This window comes from Micropterus salmoides, unplaced genomic scaffold (assembly GCF_014851395.1).
Source record: "Micropterus salmoides isolate LMB-PRFRI ecotype aquatic unplaced genomic scaffold, ASM1485139v1 Ms_hic_scaffold_2941, whole genome shotgun sequence".
Lineage (NCBI taxonomy): Eukaryota > Metazoa > Chordata > Actinopteri > Centrarchiformes > Centrarchidae > Micropterus > Micropterus salmoides.
In genome coordinates, this window is record NW_024042197.1 from 5548 (window position 1) to 13327 (window position 7780).

General features: G+C 38.1%; 1 pseudogene; it reads left to right on the forward strand.

Moving 5' to 3' along the window:
* The first annotated feature begins 2238 nt into the window (after positions 1 to 2238).
* Positions 2239 to 5315, forward strand: LOC119882152 (annotated as a pseudogene).
* Positions 5316 to 7780: the final 2465 nt, after the last annotated feature.

The following is a 7780-nucleotide window of genomic DNA, read 5'->3' on the forward strand; positions in this document are numbered from 1 at the left end:
CGGACTGATAACTTTAACAAACAAAAGAAATAAAGAAAATAAAACAAACTGAAGGCAGATCGATGTGGCGGCACTTCAGGTGTGTAGCTTCAGGCGAACAAAGGCCTGTTTGTTTCGCTGGCCGAGTCTGGGCGTTGCCTGGCAAGGCACGCTACGCGCGTGCCGAAACGTCCAGAGGGCCGAGCAGGGTGGAAGAGCCAACAGCGAAGAGAAGAGGCCAGCGAGGTCGCGTGTCGCTTAATGTTTAAAGAAAAGAAATCTATTTGCACGTATTATAATCAAATATTTTCCACAATCGAACCTCAATGGTTGAACGGTTGTACTGTTCTAAGCATTTGGTAACAGGAAACAATTGTCATATTATTGGTCAGGATATTTATACATTTAACGGCATTTCCGATGAGGGCATGTAATACTTATTTCGTCCACTTGGGGGAGCTCAGGTTACATGAGGAAAGCTTGGATTAAATCAAAGATCGTCTCTCCTTAGGAACCGGGGAATATTGTTGATTCATCCTTAAATTCAAGCTGGCGATTAAGAGTATAGTAAAACATTTCTTTGTCATCATTTCTAAAGGAATTTTGTAAGAAAGTATTATGAACAAGCATTGATTACATTAGATGAAGGAGTGTCTTACTGAAAATAAAAACACTGCACAAGTAACTTTCTTTTCAGCACTAATATCAACAACAGACAGCAACAACAGTTAACATAACTACTCAAATAGAGGCAAACGTAATCAGGTAACTAAAGATTTAATTAAATGCTTTGAGTCTTTGGAGATTGCAGTCCAGTTCAGTGTCTGGACCATGTCACACTTAGGTGAGACAAGGAGTCTCCCTTTGATGTAGTAATAAAACAAAGAATAAGGTCAGTTTCCACGGAAACGTGTGTGGTGGGGCCAGTTTTGATAGGCTGTTCAGGGAGATGCCAATGGCTGGCTCGTGTCCCTTTGTCAGTTTAACAGTCATGCCCCGCGTTATCGGCTTTGGAATCAAAAAGGTGCCAGTTTTCTGGTCGGGATAGCACTTAGAGAAAGCAACTTTGACCCCTCCCCTTCTTCTCTGGGGAGGAGAAAGGAATTTAGGGTAGCTCCAAATTTATTCAATGTAAAATGCACAAATCCACACCGTTGTTCACTAGACTATACTGTCTTAAAAAACGAGGTGACAAATTTGATTGCAGAAAACCAGAACCTGAAATCACAAAATGAGAAGATGGATTTACAAAACCAGGATCTGGTGTCACAGAGGAGTCAGGTGTCAGTCAAGCTCAGTGGAGCATTGATGCATACTGCCCAAAACCAAAGAACCACAGTATGTTCAGATCCTGTTATTACGGTAAAAATAACTACAATATAATAACATAATATTATAATAACACAGTTCGGTAATGCTGTTTATTGGTTGGTCTCCGTTGTTTCAGACAGAACGTGTAAAGCTTGTCAGGATGGCTGGTTACCCTGCCAGTCCAGCTGCTATGTGATTAATAACCCTGATGTTTCTGGTTGTTATAGTTGATCTAACGGAGAAGGTAATGAGTGAACTGTGAACATTTTATGACATTTTATTTTCATATTTGAAATGAAAATTATTTTTACACACTGAGTCTGTAGGCCACAGTGTGTTAATTTAAGTGTTTACTGTCTCTCTGTTGTCAGACATTCATCAGTAAACACAAACCAAGGGATTCCGGATTCTCCTGGAAAAAGGTGAAATTCAGATTTGGTTTTTCTTGCCTAAAGAGCAATAGAAACACTTAGTAAAAACATTCTGACAGAGGCTGTCATAATTCATTCATGAAAGACTTTCAAATGTCAATGGAATCACTTCCTTAAATTTAGCTATCAGATACATCTAGTGAAGAAGTTTTTGACAAATGGCGTATAGTGCAGCATTAGGAACTCAAATGTTAATAGGGGCCTACTGGTCAGATAAAATTAATTAAATGTTGTCACTGACGCATTAATATTAAAATCACCCCATTTTGTCTGTTTTAAGGATTAAACTTGATAAGAACTCTGCAAACTAGAAAGGCTCCTACAGCACTGGGGGGGACTTCACTCCCCCCAGTGCTGGGTTGTTTTCCTCCAAGCCACAGGGGGCATGACATTGTATTGTGTTGTTGAGGCCGATGCTGGTCCTCAGGTAATTTAAGTTCCTGTATTGATGCAACCAGTAGTGTTTATATATGGGATATAGTCACTACAGGTAGTATCCTAAGAGACACAGTGTAGACAGAAATGCACACCACCAGACTTCCCTTCACAACAACATATTATTAACTGCTAAACAATGAAACAATTAAATGAAGCTGTCAAAACCTAAAAGCAGAAGTACACTACAGACCTGATGATGATGAAACGACAGTAACTATTGCAGCTTGAGACTTTCCTTAAAGCCGTCACACAGGACTGCAGCAGGATTTGAAACATTTATTCAGGATGAACAGAAAACCACTGAAGGCAACTGGTAATTTAAACAATTCTGCTGTTCAAGTATCTGCAGGTAAGACATTGTCTACTACTGTACATCTTTTAATGTACGTGTATTTTGTCTATGGTTTTTCTTTTAATGTATGATGCTTCTGATTGTTGACAACACCTGAGCACCAAGGGGTTTCATTTTTTTATTTAATTATATTTAACTATTATTATGTTCATTGTTTTTATTTTAAAGTAACACACTGCATACACTTCTTCATATAAACATTAAAAAATCACAATATTTAAGTTACAACATTACATCTCTATAGAATACTCAATTTCAGCTACCATCCTAGGTGACTCAAGAAACAGCCTTAATTAAGTTGGGAATAGCCCAAGGATGATTTTTATTATTATTATTATTATCATTGGGAATGACTCTGTATTTAACATTCAATTTAAGCATAAACATTTGTGTTTGATTTGTATCTCTTTCAGAGATAATCAAGGAGGAAGCTGACTATGTTAATGTAGCAGTAGCTACTGTGGATAAAATGGCCGTCACTTCAGGTGCATTATGAACACATTTCACAAATATAATATTGTTAAGCAGGACATTTATTAACCATTATGTTAAAACGTGATATTAATGAATGTTTGAAAATGTGAATGTTTAACGGTTCTTTTCACCGTTGACTGTTAAATCATGTTTTTGTTGTGTTTCAACTGAATTCTTATTTTTTGTCAGATCAGAAGTTTCTCTCCTTCACTCCGTCTTTTCCAGCAGTGGCAGTGTGCTGGGTGATTCTGTCAGTGATCATGGCCCTTCGTATCTACTGTGAGTACCTTCTATGTGAATGGCAGTTCAAATCAAATTTATTTCTTCCTCTTTGTGTTTCCCTAGATACAAACACATACACTCTGTGCTGAGCTGGAGTGATGGTAACACAAAGAGAACATTTTGTACTAAAAAGGCAGTGACTTTTTAAGATAAACGCACTTACAATAACACTGTTGACAATTGTAAAATGCTGAAACCAAATATTAGCTTCAGGTTAGAATGCAGACTTGGCAGTGCATTGGGAAGGGATCTCATGTTTTGCAGTATGAGCAGGAAGAATGATTAAATCTCAGATTCATTGTTCATAAGGACACAAGACTATTGTTTTAAGATATATTTGAATGTCACATGTTTCAAGACAGAGGTAAATTAAATTGAGCAATTTAAAATGATATAAAGAAAGAAATAAAGAAATAAGATTCCACAACAGTGATACAGTAAAAATGGGCATATACTTTAAGACGAGATAGAAGTGGACAGATGCACTAAAATTAATAAAAGCCTTATTTAACAGTTTTTGTATAAAATGAGTTACTTAAATAAACTTAGCCTATCACTGTCTGTCACTGTAGTTACCTCTGTCATTTCTGAACACAACGCCAAGCTGACTGCAGAGAACCAGAACCTGACATCACAAAACAATCAGCTGGAGAACAACATAACGGAACTAATACATATCATGGAGACAAAGTGTAATGAGCTCAACATCAGTCGAGCTTAGTGGAGCATTGATGCCTACTGCCCAAAACCACAAAACCAAAGTATGTTCAGATCCCATAATTAAGAGTAAAAAATAACCAACAATAACAATAACTATTTCACAATGCAGTAATGATGTTTATCGGTTTGTCTCTGTTGTTTCAGACAGACAGTGTAAAGCTTGTCAGGATGGCTGGTTACCCTCCCAGTCCAGCTGCTATGAGATTAATGACCCTGATGTTTCTGGTCAGAAAACCTGGGAAGAAGCTCGAGAAAAATGCAGAGGAAAGATTTCAGATTTGGTTGTTATAGCTGATCAAACGGAGAAGGTAACGAGAAAACTGTGGACATTTTATGACAGCCTAAATTAAATGACAATGTATTGTCTGTAGTTCTGAACACACTGAGTCTGTAGGCCGTAGTGTGTTAATTTAAGTATAGTGTTTAAATATCTGATAACTGTCTCTCTGTTGTCAGACATTCATCAGTAATAACAGTTGGGGCACTTCAGGAACCAAGGGATACTGGATTGGTCTGAGAGCTGAAGATGGGAAATGGAAGTGGGTCGATGGAAGTGTTCTGACTGAAATGTAAGAGACACATTCATAAACATTTTGAAGCATAAAATCTATCAGCCTGCATCTAAACATCATGTTCTTCCCTCAGCTCCTGGATACAACAACCTGCTACCAACGGTCTGTGTGTAATTTCTGTAGAGACAGAAGGATGGAAATCAGTGAGCTGTGGTGACAGAAATAGATGGATCTGCAAAAAGAAGGCTTTATCTCTTTAAACACTGCAGTCATACTTTATACAAGGTTACTGGGTACCAGGGGGCACAGGAGCGAGTTTGAACCTGGGATAAGATAAGATAATGACTGGATTATAAATATTAAAGTATGAAGAGTCAAGTAGCCTGCTTCACAATTTCCAATTTTTGTTTTTCCAAAAAAAAAAGTATTGAAATGTTTTTAATTTTCATAGAAAAAAAATAATGTATACATACAGCTAGATATTGGATTATATTAATATCTTAAAGTATTAAGACTTCTACTTTGTTTTTTGTTTTTACAGTTTAATAGGAAAAAAACAATTTAATAAATGTCAACGATTTTATGAACTTGTTTGTGTATGTGCTGTGTTTGTCACTAAAAAACAGATACTATGATAATGTATACGTGCAGTTAAATAGTAGATTATATTGGTACTGTGAGTCTGACTACTGACACCAGCATTTGGGAAAATACAGTCGCTGACCTAAAGAGAAACTCAACTGTTAATTATTAACATTGAATGTGCTTTTCTTCTGCTTTGTTAGAGATGCAGTGTTTATGATTTGTGTATCAGCAGATCCATTAAAGGGACCAACAAGACTGCTCAGTTTCCTGTATGTGACATTTTACATTGTTACTGATGGCCAAGAGAATGTTTGATTACTGTAGAGTATTCTGATGTATACAATATTTATACAGTGACGGTTAAGTTTTATCTGTTTATCTTAGCTGTTTCAAAGCATTCATTATGTTTGGGATAAATAATCAATATCATATTGTAATATTTTGTGAAAAGTTATCAATACTCTGGCACCATTTTCTGTTCTGTTACTGTTAAGTCCAGATCAACTTTATTGTCAGACTCAAGCTTTTGAGTCTTCACTTAAAGGGAAGAACTTGTCACTGGATGACCTCTCAGAAGCTTAATTATTTCCTTTTGTCAGCGAGAGAGATTTCAGGATGAGATTGCTGCATTATCTAAAAAAATCTGTGAAAAAAGGAAGCACCACCTATAAGCTGGATCAAGTTCTAGAAGATGGCCTTCTGAGAGTTGGGGAACCCCTCGAAAAATCAGTTTTGCCTGAGTACATAAAACATCCCCTCATCCTATAATACGAATACAAGATGAGAAGATATTTTAGTTTGTCAAGAATAGCTCTAACACACAGCTCACACTAAAATCACAAATTGATGTTTTACATTTCTGTTTGTGTACATATGAAGAAACTTGATCCAAATTATTGAGCTTTAGAGGGGTTGAATGGTGTATTTGTTTTTACTTTGGACAGAACCAGGTTAAGGGATGCCACAATGTCCAGTCCTAATGCGTGGGCTAATGCTAATGCTAGGCTAAATATGTCCCATCTGCAGCTCTGTACTTAACACACAGATATAAAATCAAATTATGTAGGGGAGAGCGGGGTGAGTTGAGCCAATTTTTACTTGAGGTGTCTTTAAAGTAAGGACATGACAGTAATGTCTCCAACTAAAATATGTACATATTGTGACGGCCCCAAGAGCTCTTGGTATAGGACCTGTGTAGAGGGTATACGCATGACGTCACAGAACGCAGTTACGCTCACTGAGTGGCAGAAAGACAAGCAGCAGTGTTAGATTAAATCAGCTAAAACACAAACACTCTCTCTGCAGGGAGCGGAGCCAAGATGGCGACCTGTGCAGACGCTTTCTTCTGAGCTACGAGTCTCTGTCCGAGTACCAGCGGTTAAAATAAGTCAATGAGACCATTGGAATCCTGAGTGAAGAAGCTGTAAGTTGCTTTTGTATTTAAGTTTGTATGTAGAACGCCTACACAGCTAAACAGAGCCGGAACGAAGACTTTAATCGGCCAAAGTGAGTGAACTAGCCTACGAACTGTTTTCTATTAGCCAAAGTTTTGCTAATAACCGGGGCACGTGCGCCAAGATGTCCAAGAGAGACGCCGAGAATGTGAAAAAAGGAGGCTTGATAATGGATGTGTCTCCTGAAAAATCATTCTCTGGTTTATGTGCACCTCTACCTGTCACACCCACGGACAGCCCAAACCCCAAGAAAGTATGCACCAAAGATCATGAGACGGTCTCCAATGCTGACATTCTTAAAGCCATTAACGGCCTAAATGATCGCTTTTCAAAGTTTGAAGAAGTGGTAATCAAAAATACAGCTGAGATTGCAAGAGTGCAAGAAGAAATGAAAGGGCTGGAAATCCAATGGAAAGGAACAGATGCAACAGTGAAGACAATGAAAGAACAGATGGCAGCCATGAGGGAGAAACAAGAAGATTCAGAGCGTGATAGCAGGAGATGGAACCTCCGTCTTCTGAATCTATCAGAAAGCAACAATGAGGATGTGAGAAAGGAGGTGATGGAGATCATTGCTGAAATTATCCCAGCGGAAAAGAACAAGCTTGGAATCGTGGTGGACACGATGCACAGGGTAGGACGACCAAGACAGGATAAAAGCACACGCCCCATCATCATACAGTTTACCATGCACACCTTCAGATGGAAGGTATGGAGAGCTTCTCTCAACGCCGATGTCATGAAGGAAAAGAATCCGCGGCTGACCGAGGATCTCACTCAGCTGGAAAGACAGTGCAGAAACAAACTCTGGCCTCTAGTGAAGCAAGCGTGTGCTGATGGAAAGAAGACCAAATGGCAGGGACCTACTGTCATTATCGATGACAGCAGGTCATCAAAAACATTTGATTTTGGACCAAAATTTATATCCACTGTAGAAATGTTTTATAAAAATATTGACAGTTGTGTTATATTGTACCCAAATACCACCAAAAGATTTCCTGTACTTAGATCAGTTCGCCAAGGCTGCCCTATTTCGCCATTTTGTTCCTGCTGGGGGTTGAACTACTGTCACTACATATTCATCATAATCCCATTATTAAAGGTTTGTCTATTTTTGGTAAAGAAATCAGATTGACTCAGTTTGCTGATGATACAGCCCTTTTTTTATAGGACAAACATCAGATTGAATATGCTATATCTCCAATTGACCAATTTTCTGCTGCTTCTGGATTAACTCAACAA